Source organism: Oryctolagus cuniculus, chromosome 2, assembly GCF_051225735.1.
Source record: "Oryctolagus cuniculus isolate XC-2025 breed Fujian yellow rabbit chromosome 2, ASM5122573v1, whole genome shotgun sequence".
NCBI classification, from domain to species: Eukaryota; Metazoa; Chordata; class Mammalia; order Lagomorpha; family Leporidae; genus Oryctolagus; species Oryctolagus cuniculus.
The window spans coordinates 157,496,885-157,509,586 of NC_142868.1; the positions used below are offsets into that span (position 1 = coordinate 157,496,885).

Sequence of the window (12,702 nt, forward strand, 5' to 3'; positions counted from 1 at the left end):
GCAGGAACTATGTATTTTTCATAGCAGCTTAAAAAATGCAGCACCTAAGAATGCATGCATGATTAAAATTTGAAGAGGAAAGAAAGCATATTCTTGGTGTAGACATTATAAAGAAAAGCAGGCATTTGCAAATCTCTTTGGTTCCATCAGAATGCAGTTGATTGGCATAACGGTAACTAGATACATAGGGAGCTTCTTCCAGAGCTTACTTGTTTTCCTCGTTTGATAAGGTTTCTCAGATACTGACAGATCCTCTGACCAACAGGGCTCTGAGGCTGTCTTCAGCAGTGAATTCCCAATGCCACTTCCCTATACACACATATCTTGGAATGCTTCTTTCACCAGCTGCCAGGAATATCTTAGCAGATGTTTTCTTGCCTTATTGATACTTAGTTTCTCAAAGCAAGACATACTGCTTTGAAAACATGTCAATAATAAGGGCAAGACAACGGAAGTCTCTATTTAAATGAGCTTTTGTGATTTGCTAAGAATGTACCCATGTATCCCTTCTTGTTTTACCACTACCACAAGTACTGGAGATGGTATTGGCACGCTATTCCAAATGTAGGTCTGAGGTTGGAGTGACGAGCCTAGGGATAGAACAATGGTTACAGTGGAGAGAAACAAAAAATCCTGGCACACCCCCTCCACTGCACGTTCTGCTCTGTCCTGATGTGTTGCAAAGCTCTGCAGACACTGCAAGCATATTTTTGCTTGGAAAGAGTGGTTCATTTATATTGATGGGATCTTTCCCTTTGATTCAAAAGGTAAATCCGCAGGGGAGGTAGGGAACTGTAAAGAGAAAATTCAACAGAACTCTTTCTAGAGAAATATGCTCGTTTTGAATAAGGTGAAAGAAAGAAAAAGAATTCACTTTCTGTAGTGGCAGAATATATTTACAATGCTCAACCTTTGTTTGTCCAACATGGAAAATGTGTAATGGCTGTCTCCCTTCTTTCACAGTGGGCCTCTTGTTAACTTCAAAGAGATCCTGTTTGTGCCCACAAATCTAATGGCTTGGCTCAAAAAATAAAATGAAATTCAAAGGAAATGCTGTTTAACAAGCCAAACCTCTTTCTCTTTTTGCTCTGAATGAAGAGAGTGGAATGTATTTCTGTCCCTATTTCAAGGGTGTCTCTGTTTTGCACAGCAGGCGCTGGTGGTAATTGTCAGGGGAATGGGAGTGACTGTGAAATTCAGTGTGCTGGCCAGGACAACCAAGGCAAAATGATGCCCTGTTTGTGTAGGGGAGATCTCGGGAAACGTGAGTGAATCTCACTAGGATCTGTGGATACCACAGCAGGGACTAGAGAAGCGGTGCATGTTTGCTTGGAATGTGTGACGCGCACACTGAGGATGCAAATCCCTCGGGTAGTGAATCTGAACATGTAGGGCACTGTCTCCTGAGAAGGAAGCATTTGCTTATTTCTCATGCAAAATAGAAGTGAGTGACAAGATAGACTTCAGTAGAAGTCTTTATGATGCAAGTGGGGTAGAAGCACACAGATCTGATTTTATTGACATGTGGGTGTTTATGTTCCAGTGTGAACATAAGAAAAGCTTTTCCCATGGTATAAAAGGAACTATGACCTATATTACAATAATGCACTGTGTAATAGTGGGACGCTAAATATTGAATTTTGACTCAGCATACTCATGTTTTTCGAAATGGACAATTTACATTTTGGAGGTGAATTTCCTGATTGAACAAAGGCATTCTTACAGTGGGAAATCCCCTTAAAGCCAGTGAAAGTCCTCAGTGTCTGCAGACTCATCAGACTGTGCCAAACAGTGAGAGCAAGTTCCTAAATGTAGTTCAAGGCTACCGTTTCCAAGTGGGTGTGGGATCCACTGGGACAGCAAACCCTGAGGAGCCTGCTTGTGATGAATGCCATCCACTAGAGGGCGCATGAGTGATAAGTGTGGTTGTGCAGCAGCTCCTAACTGTGTTAGTACCTGTGGCTTTGGGTGTTGGCAGAATGATGTGTATTTTTTGTGCTCTGACTCTGTACTGAGAGTGCAAAGCAGAGTGGGGAAGAGGACAAGGGGTTTCCTCCCGTGAAAAGCTTCGAAGGAGAAGATCGGCGTGGGGAAGCTCATACAGTACAGAAGGGGACAGGATGCCATCGACTCACACCGGGGACACTGGAACTAGTCTGCAAGTGCCCTGGAGGCTTTGTGAGGGAAGACTGAAGGATGAGGAAGAACAGCTAGGCAAACTTCGCTTTCCTACCTGGAGGTCCGCTGGGACTTATGGGGACTTAGGCACCCAGGAGAATTCCTGTGATTCCTTCTGTAGGCTCTGTGAATTGAAAGCAATGTATTCGGTTGCTGTAGCTTTTTGTTTTGAGTTTTTTTTTTTTTTTTTTTTTTTTTTTTTTTTTTTTTTTGGCTTTCTGCTAACAAATGATTGAATCACTCTGACTGCAGGAAAAGTAAAATTAGATCTTTGTTGGTCAATGTTTTAGCTTCATGTTTGTTTTAAAAACTATATCCTTAAATAATTTAAATTATCAGCTGGATTCTACACCCTGCTTAAAGTCCCTGAAGCTACATTTGTTTGATCTTTCTCAAAGTGGGGTCAACCAATATAATTACATCAGAATCATGTGGTGGTATTCATGAAATTAAGATTTTCAGATAACATCTCAGACCAGTTGAGGCTATAATCATTTGAGAAGCGCACGCAGGGAACAACAGTTGTCAATATTTTTATAAACCATTCATGGATCTAGATTACATGCGTTAAAAAACAGTCTTGAAATGATGCAACATCTACATGGAGGCAAAATTATTTATTTTCAGTTATTTTCTGTATAAGGTCTGGTTTTGTTTTTACTTTGGATTTTTTCTTTCGTTTTACTAGCCTGATGTCACTTTTATTGGTGGATTCAGAATTTTTGCGTTTGATTTGTTGTGTTACTATACCTTAAAGATCCACTAGAGGGCAGCATAATGCCACAAACCATATTGTGTGGGACTCCGAAGGGAGGGGGGAGACCTCAACCTGCTCCATTTGCACTGGAAAGCAAAATTTCTTTGTTTTCAGATATCTGAAATTCCACACTTAACCTTCATGCTTTTGCCTCTGCCTCTGTTTCATTTTATAGATAGCACCTGAGTGTAGAAATTTTAAAGTTAGAGACCATGTATTCCATTCCCCACTTAGACTGGAAGTGGTCAGAATTGGGCAGGAGTCTAATGATGCTTCTCCCGGAAGAAGGATTCTATGCAGGTGACCTTGCTCAGATTATCTTTCCTGCCACTGCTGGGTGCTTTGGGGGTTGTCTGTCTCTCCCTGCTGATACAATGTTGCTTTCATCTTTATTTCCCAGCTGCTTGTGTCTTATTCCCTCTGGCTGTTATGTACAAGCTGCAACATGCAATTAAAGGAGCAGCATCCGTTTGCTCTCTGAGATGATTCCCTAACCCTGCTCTGTATTCATTTGAGAACTTTTGAGTCCTTCCCCCTTTAGAAAGAGGAAGGTTTGTTGTCTTCTCTTGTTCCTATATTCGTCTAATTTGTATGTTTGTGGAAAAGAGATACTATTTCTTGAGTCCTTAGTAAATGCTAAATAGATTTAAATGAGGTTATTGTATTTAATCTTGCAATTACCTGGGGATCTCAATTGAGGTCTGTCTTGCTCATTCATTAATCTAGTTCAAGAACAAAGAATCAAAGGAAGGATTGTTTTTACATTCCCTTTCTCCAGAAGAACCTTCTTTGAAATATTAACCCAAGTTTATCAACAAATTGAGGCTAAATAATTTTCTTGACAGGCTGGGGAAAATAAGATTCCTATGTGCCCTGGGTAGAGTGCCCTCAGGTGGCCACTTCGCAAAATTACATAACAGCAGATATAATTAAGGGCCACATCTAGGTCAGCCTTTAATTGTCTTGTCTTCCTCAGTTATTCACTCTCTCAACCCCCAAATTCCTTGTCCTGTAGGGCTTTGAGCTCTTGTGCTATTTTATGAGCCTGTCCCTTCCCTTCTTATCATCTCCCTGCAGCCTAACCCTCTGTGTATCCCTCCTGAAAGCTCACCTTAAAAGCAACTACCAGCTATTGTAGAGGCTCTGATCAGAAACGTCTCAACTAGGCCTTTCCTTTCCAAGGTACCTCCATCTCTAAGCAAATACTGGAAGACAAAGCGAATCTGGATCTTTTCTCTTTGATCTCAGACCAGTCGCTCAGTTGTCTACCCACTCCAGTCCTAAATGTAGGGCACAGCCCCTCTGTGTTCAGCCCTTCATGTTGCTCTTTGAAAAGTCCTTGCTGAGGTAATTCAGTGAGCCACTTTCTGTTCTAAAGTCCTGGTCCAGTTCAGACGTGCCTGGCTTGTCTGTTCAGCCCGTGTGACATTGATAGTCTGTGTGCTTTGCCCAGATCAGTTGCTCTAACAGGAAATGTTACAAAAAGCACCCCAGCCTTTGAGCAAGAAGTGACATTGATGAAGGAAGGAGGGTCCTGGGGTCCTGTTGTTAAGCTGTTTTCGTTGCAAGTTTTTTTGTTTGTAAGGGAAAGTGATTTACTAATATGACTTTGGTTTGTGGGATATTTTAAGGATCCATTAGGAAGTAAGAGAGACAAGAAATGCAGAGGGCACCCAGAGGATGAGAACTCTGTTCTCACGGCCATGCTGGGATCTCAAGTGGGGCCTCTCAGCTCTTCCCTTGATGACACTCACCCACTGCTACCTGCCCCACTGTCCACCGTGGCAGCTGCCCAGAGACCGTTTCCCTGCTGGGCTTGCTGGCGCCACTGCTGGATACTGCTCAGCTCCTGTATATGGCCTCTGTCTAGCTCTGGTTCCTGTGTGTGTTTCTGATTCTGGCTGCTCTCCTCTGCTGCTCATTGTCAAATGCCCTCAAAGACAGGAGGGAGGACAGGGAGTAGACCCGCTGCCCTCCACCCTAGAACAGAACAGCATGAACTTTGGGGGCCTCGCCTGGCTCACTGTTTAGACCAACTAGCTATAAAGTGGATTTTCAGGGCATAAAGGGTGGAGGCTACAAGCTGGAGGGCTGCTGCTTCCCAGAAGGGAGCCTGATAATTCACTCCTTCAGAAGGACCTTGGATAGCAGCCACAGGGGGAGAGCCACAGGAGAGTGGCATTCACAGACACTTTAGAATGATTCCTTTGGCTTCAGTGCAGACCACTCTGGAGACGATCACTAAGGCAGAGAACAAGGACAGTAAGGCTCTGAACATGTAAAAGTAAGACTTGACATTTTTGTGACTTCTTTTCTCACGCAAAAAATGCAGAGCAGTCACTTGAAAGACAATTAGAGACAGGAAACTATTGTTTCTCTTCTGATGTCTCCATTGAATTCCCCCTGGCTTTGCAGAAATCAGAAGCATTCTATTCTCTTTACTATAAAGCCTCTGTCAGTTTGGTTTTGATCCCACTGTCACCTCCCCCTCTCTTCAGTATGATGTCATTCCCTTCCTGTGCACAATTGTCTGGAGCATGCTCTCTACATGTGGCTTGGAAGGTCTTCCCTCAGCTTCGCTATGACCCTGGAACCAACTTGCACTATTGCAGTAGAGTTTAACTTTATTCCCTGCCACAATTCATAATTTTTTTTTAAATTCCTTTATCTGTTGTACTTGTTTTGGACTCTCCTGCAGTAGACATAGTTATTCTGTATTTAGTTTTTAACATTTCCTTCTTCTTTGTTTGAGATTTGTCTTCCTGTCAGTAGGATCCTAGGTGATCTGGATGTAATCTGGTCTGACATAGCTTTTTCAGGTGAGAGAAATGTGCTCAGGACAGATGGATCTGTGTGGCCATACAACTAGTGTTCCAGATCTAGGCTTCTCATTCCCAGTTCCACACTTTTTACAGTAGACCAGGAAAACCATTTTTATTGCTCTTTCAACCTACTGGACTGCCACTGACAGGCTGGGGAAAACACTGAAAAATCTGAACCCTTCTATGGGCTCATTGGAGAAGACATGGGTATAGGCTGCCAAGGGGTAGGATGGAGACCAAACTTTTTGCTTCTGCTGCAGCTTTAGACACCCCAGTCCTTCCAACTTGCAGGTGCTTAAAGTTCTGGCACTAGTTTCTATGCACCTAAGACACTACAGTGAGCTCTGACAGTCATGGGTTTTGACTTGCATACATGGAACAGCTGTGAGATCAGGCATGGGAGAGAGAGCTTTCTCCCATTGCTAAATGGCTGCTTGAAAGCTGAACCTAGTGGTTAAATGCTGTTCAAGACAAGGCACTAGTTTGCCTTGATCATTGGGTTGTGATTAGACAACGTGAGATCTTAAGGGTGTTGCCATTTATGACATGAGGAAGGAATAAAGTGCCCAAAAGGGCTAGAGCTGAGTTCTTAATCTCCAGTTGACTAGAGATGGGCCCTTGCTGCTGGTGCTTGGACAAAGAATGCCAGGAGTGAAGCAGCACTGTTTGAGTCTGAGCTTCTTGGTCACAGGGAAAATAGGTTTGGAAATATCCATCACTCAAGAAGGAGTCACATCTGCGGAACTGGCATGGCTCACATGCTCCCTCTTTTGCCTGAAGGAAGAACTAAAAAAAAAGTCTTTGGGTTATGAAAAGCATAAACTAGATCAGCCTAACGAAAGAGGAAAAAAAAGCGGGGTCGGGGGGACAGAACAGGTTATAGTGTTCAAGGAACCCAAGGGAAAGAAAAGAGAAAGCTTACGGCTGAGCTTCTTGAGTGCAGGACTGAGGAAGCCGTCAGTGGCAAGGCAGTAGTCCTGTGGCTCATTCTCTGCTTTGGTTTTGAAGCTGCCTTCCATGGCTTCCCAATGAGCACTCTCTGATTCTTCCCTCTTCTGCATGTTGCCTCTTTCTGCTTGCAAAGCATTGGTAAATGTGGCCTCCCCTGACCTGACATCCCAACCCCTGACCAACTTAAAATGCCAACAGAGATTCCTTTGAATTAGGAGTCCTAGTGCCAGGTTCCTGGGAAAGTAGATTTAATTGAGACACATGTCTTCCCTGTGACCAACATGGGGAAATAAGAGAGAGGGTCACACAGTACATGCAAGAGTTCATGGATTTGTTTCAAGAAATATTTGGATAGGCTACTTGGGCTGTAAGTGGAGCTACCAAAGGGGCCAAAAATGTGATGTTTAACCCGGTGTACAAAAATTAAGGAGTATAAATTTCCTTAGTTTGGAGCAGGGGCTTGGGATAAGACCTAAAATCATCAAGATGGTAGGAAACAGGGCACTGTGTGGCTCTGAAACATAAAATGATGAAACTCGTAAGCGCTTGAGTGACCAGCAATTATTTGTGGGTGGATAAAGCAACTGTATTGATGTGGAGTCAAACAGAAATGACACCTAGGATACAAAAGCTGGAAGCAGCAGTCAGAGGCTCCCAAAAATTAGCAGGAAACACAGCGGGAAGGAGGACAGTAGGTTTTTGCCTTTTATGGAATTATGAGGATTCACACTAGGCTACTATAGACTTAGAGAGGACAGAGGGATGCCAACTGAAATCTAGGTAATGCTACAATTGTTTACTATAATTCCCATAAGACAGCTGTCTCATTTTGTGAGGGTTCACTCGAGATGCAGCTGCAGCTGTCCTTCAGCATGACTTAGAAGAAAACTAGCTTCTGCCCCTGATCCTGCACAATTCCTCTTGAGCCGTGGGTCAAAATTGGAATAGACTAGAACATTGGGTGGGCTTAGTGCAAAGTCACCTCTACTGCCACAGAGGTGCTGCAAAGCCTGTTTCTGCTAGGCTTACTCATGTAGGAAAGCACATTTTTAATGGCACACACTTTGCCTTGCTATTTTCGTACACGTGGGGATGCTTCCAAGGCTACTTCGGAACTGCATTAGGTCAAGCAGACTTTCCCGTTCACAACCACAGTAATGTGGTTTTCTGGTTTGTTTGTTTTTTTTTTTTTTTTTTTTAAAGAGGTGCATTCTTGGCCATTGCAATTAATTCTTGTGGTTTTCTTTTCTTAAAGGTAATACAAAAATCAATATGGCATTATAATTAAGGATGTGGACTTCAGAGTCAGATAGACTTGTATGAATAGCATCTGTACCATTTCTTTTCTGTGCGTCTTTAGTAGAGTTCCATCACTATGATGTTTTTCATCAGCTACCCTTTACCCTTTACATCTTAACATTAGGTAAGAAATTTGCAGGCATTTCCATCTTTTGTTTTCATGACAAACTGATGAGGTCACTGCACTCAGCCCCATGTTCTAGGGGATGAAACTAAGGTGAGGATTAGGGAAGTTAAACATCATACTGGAACAGGAATGGTAGTAATTTAAAATGGTAATGATTTTTTTAAGAACTTCCATAAGCTCCTTATATCCCTTGCACTGTTAAAATATTTACACAGAGGATTTTGTTCAATTCCTACCGTGATACACAAGATTAGCGAATGTAAACTTTGATGCTCAAGGGCTTATAAGTATGGGTAAGAGGGGCTGGCACCGTGGCGCAGTAGGTTAATCCTCTGCCTGCAGTGCCAGCATCCCATATGGGTGCCAGTTCTAGTCCTGGCTGCTCCTCTTCTGATCCCTCTCTGTTGTGGCCTGGGAAAGCAGTGAAAGATGGCCCAAGTCCTTGGGTCTCTGCACCTTCGTAGGAGAACAGGAAGAAGCTCCTGGCTCCTGGCTTCGGATATGTGCAGCTCCAGCAATTGTGGTCATTTGGGGAGTCAACCAATAGAAAGAAGACCTTTCTCTCTGTCTTACACTCTGTCTGTAACTCTACCTCTCAAATAAATAAATACAATCTTAAAAAAAAGTATGGGTAAGAAGTATACCTGGATGTATCTGGTGCCCGTGAGTTTCAGGCCAATCCCACAACTGTTCAGGCACAAGAAAGCCCAGCTGACATTCCCAGGTCTCTTTCTTTCTTTTTTTCTTTCTTCTTCTTTTTTTAAAATTTATTTATTTATTTATTTATTTTTGACAGGCAGAGTAGACAGAGAGAGAGACAGACAGAGAGAAAGGTCTTCCTTTTGCTGTTGGTTCACCCTCCAATGGCTGCCGTGGCCAGTGCACTGCGGCCAGCGCACCACGCTGATCCGATGGCAGGAGCCAGGTACTTATCTGGTCTCCCATGGGGTGCAGGGCCCAAGGACTTGGGCCATCCTCCACTGCACTCCCTGGCCACAGCAGAGAGCTGGCCTGGAAGAGGGGCAACTGGGACAGAATCTGGCGCCCCGACCGGGACTAGAACCTGATGTGCCGGTGCTGCAAGGCGGAGGATTAGCCTAGTGAGCCGCGGCGCTGGCCCTTTCTTCTTCTTCTTTTTTTTTTTTAACAGGCAGAGTTAGACAGTGAGAGAGAGAGAGAGACAGAGAGAAAGGTCTTCCTTCCGTTGGTTCACCCCACAAATGGCTGCTACAGCCAGTGCGCTGCACTGATTCAAAGCCAGGAGCCAGGTGCTTTCTCCTGGTCTCCCATGTGGGTGCAGGGCCCAAGCACTTGGGCCATCCTCCACTGCCTTACCGGGCCACAGCAGAGAGTTGGACTGGAAGAGGAGCAACCGGGACAGAATCCGTTGCCCCAACTGGACTAGAACCCAGGGTGCCGGCTCCGCAGGCGGAGGATTAGCCTAGTGAGCTGTGGCGCCAGCCCCAGATCTTTTAAATGCTGCTTTATTTGATGTTACTAGCATTCCTAGTCTGTCTGTGGGAGATTCCCTCCTCCCTCTCCCACCCTCATTCCCCTCCTACCAACCCCACCATCCCAACACAGTCTACTCTGAGCACCCACTACTGGCTTTCCCTTGGAGTTCAAAGATTCCAGACACTATATGATCTGTACTAATTATTAATTCTACAACACAGCAGATCTTTTCTTTTATAAAGTTAACATCTATGGTACTCTCTCTTGTTGAGATTCTTGACACACTTATTTGCACTTCACTTGGTACTTAAATTTGAACCAATCACAGCAATAAACTAGTAGCAAAGTGGTGTCTTTACAAGAGAATGGGACTGTTGGCATGGTTCTGCCTTTTGTTTTCTGTTCAGAGACATAATAATTTACTTTCATGATTGTCCTATCATCATAATTATTATCGATACTGTCATTTATTGAGCACCTGTATGTCAGAAGCCATGTTAAAGTTTTATATGAAAAAGCATTGCATTAAATAAACATGACATATGTAATCAATCCACCATACTATTTTTTACTTTAAGACGTACTAAGTTGAGGTATTTGTACGATATACAAACTTAGAGGAAATGTTTGTACTCACTTTTGAGATGATTCTGGGGGCCTGTGCCGTGGTGTAGTGGGTTAAACTGCTGTCTGCAGTGCTAGCATGGCACCAGTTGGAGTCCCAACTGGCCCACTTTTGATCCAGCTCCCTAATAATGCGCTGGGAACACAGTGGAAGTTGGCCCAAGTCCTTGGGCCCCTGCACCCATGTGGGAGACCCAGATGAAGCTCCTGGCTCCTGGCTCCTGGCTCCTGGCTACTAAAGCTATTTGCGGAGTGAACCTCTCTCTCTTTCTCTCTCTTCACATTTGCTTCGACCTCTCCTCTGTAACTCTGTAACTTTTTTTTAAAGATGATTCTGTAGTTATTTTCCATCATTAACCGTATTTGTTGAAAGTCAGTATCGAGGCTGCAGTGTGCTTTGGCTGGTCACTGCCAGTAGGAGATGGGGCGGGTTTGACTTCTGTACCTTCCTTCAGTTTTCTCACAGTTGTTGACTTGGGGAATCATCTGACATCAGTCTCTGGGTCTGGGAGCTCCCTCAGGCCCACACCTCACCTCTTGGTGCTTTTCTGGGCTTGTCCGAGGCTCCTCGGCTGGCCCTTCTAACCCCACCCCATGGAGTGCACATCCTGCTGGACTTTCTCTCATGCACATGGGGCCCACTGGTGCTTGTGAGAAATTTCCATGCATCATTTGCCCTCACAGCCCATTTTAGTGCTGTTGTTTCTATTCTGCTACCTTGAGGTGTTTAAAGCTTTCTCAGCCTATCAGCACCGGTTCTGCATCCACCCGCTGCACCAAACTCAAAGCCAGTTCTCCAGCAGATCTCTGGGGCTAGAATGAAGTCTCCCTTAGGGGTCCATTGTGCAAACTCCCTACACAGTAAGAACTAGTTCATAAAATATGCTCAGACCTTTAGTTATTATCATTAACACATTCTTGGTGAAGCTAAGGGGTTGAAGGGCTGCAGAACTAGTATTTTGCCTTTTGCATCTAGATATCCATTTCTTACATTGTCAGACACTTACTGTGCTAGCACTTCTATCAGAATTTTAATTTTGATACTCTCATCATATGATCTCTTAATCTTTACATATAGTCTCTTTTTTTTTTTTTTTGACAGGCAGAGTGGACAGTGAGAGAGAGAGACAGAGAGAAAGGTCTTCCTTTGCCGTTGGTTCACCCTCCAATGGCCGCCGCGGCCGGCGCGCTGCGGCCGGCGCACCGCGCTGATCCGATGGCAGGAGCCAGGAGCCAGGTGCTTCTCCTGGTCTCCCATGGGGTGCAGGGCCCAAGCACCTGGGCCATCCTCCACTGCACTCCCTGGCCACAGCAGAGGGCTGGCCTGGAAGAGGGGCAACCGGGACAGAATCCGGCGCCCCGACCGGGACTAGAACCCGGTGTGCCGGCGCCGCTAGGCGGAGGATTAGCCTATTGAGCCGCGGCGCCGGCTTACATATAGTCTCTTAATCTCTTAGATGAATGATCTATGAGGGAAGTTCAAAACGTTTGTGGAAATGGGAATAAAAATGATGTTTATTTTGTTTGAAAATTTTTGAATTTTTTATTCATAATATTTTTCCATTTTCCATAGACATTTTGGAGACCCCTCACATTAGGACCCTTACTCAAAGGTTAATTCTATGCTTACACATGAAGTAGAAATAGAATTTGAAGCCCTACTGATAGTATTTAAATACTATTTCTACACTTCCCAGTGTACTTACAGGGATATCTTCTGGATAGCTAGAGTGAAACATGATACTTGTTTTTAATCTTGGAGTGAAATGTCACATAATAAAATGAAACCTTCCTCTTATGTATAAAACTTAAATATTCAAACTGCTACTTTGCTACTCTGTTGTGTAACACTGAAAGCTTTAGGGCAGAGGAGCCAGCTACACTTACTTTTCCTTTGCGTTACTATGTCGGGCACAGAACCTCTATTAGTTCTATCTTCTCAGGCCTTGAAAGTTAGGTGATAGGTAATTGGGCTATCAAGCAATTATTAATGGATACACACAGGCTATTGGATAGCATAGTCAATTGTTAAACCCATCCAGTTTCTTAGCCTTGGAATATAAGATGTGCCCTTGAGGAAGGCTCTTTGCTCTAGAGTATTTGCATTTTCCCTCACCAACAGTTCACATGTTGGGGCAGGCGTTTGGCACAGTGCCACATCCTATACCCTAGTGCCTCGTTTGACTCATGGCTCCTCCTCTTCCCATCCAGGTCCCTGCTAATGCAGACCTTGGGAGGCAGCAGGTGTTGGCTCAAGTATTGTTTTTTTTTTTTTTTTAATTTATTTAAGGTATATACACTTCACGCATTTCATAAATACAGATTTAGGAACATAGTGATTTTTCCTACTCTCTCCTACCTTTCCACCTGCACTCCCATCCTTCTTCTTCCTCCCTCTCCTACTCCCATTCTTATTTTTTACTAATATCTGCTTTATACTTCATATACATAAGATTAGCCCTACACTAAGTAAAGAGTTCAATAAATAG

General features: G+C 43.9%; 1 protein-coding gene across 25 annotated transcripts in view; it reads left to right on the forward strand.

Annotated features, from left to right (window-relative positions):
* Positions 1 to 12,702, forward strand: part of NRXN1 (neurexin 1) — a 1,235,416-nt gene that overhangs the window by 614,944 nt on the left and 607,770 nt on the right. The gene's annotated exons all lie outside the window — the stretch shown is intronic.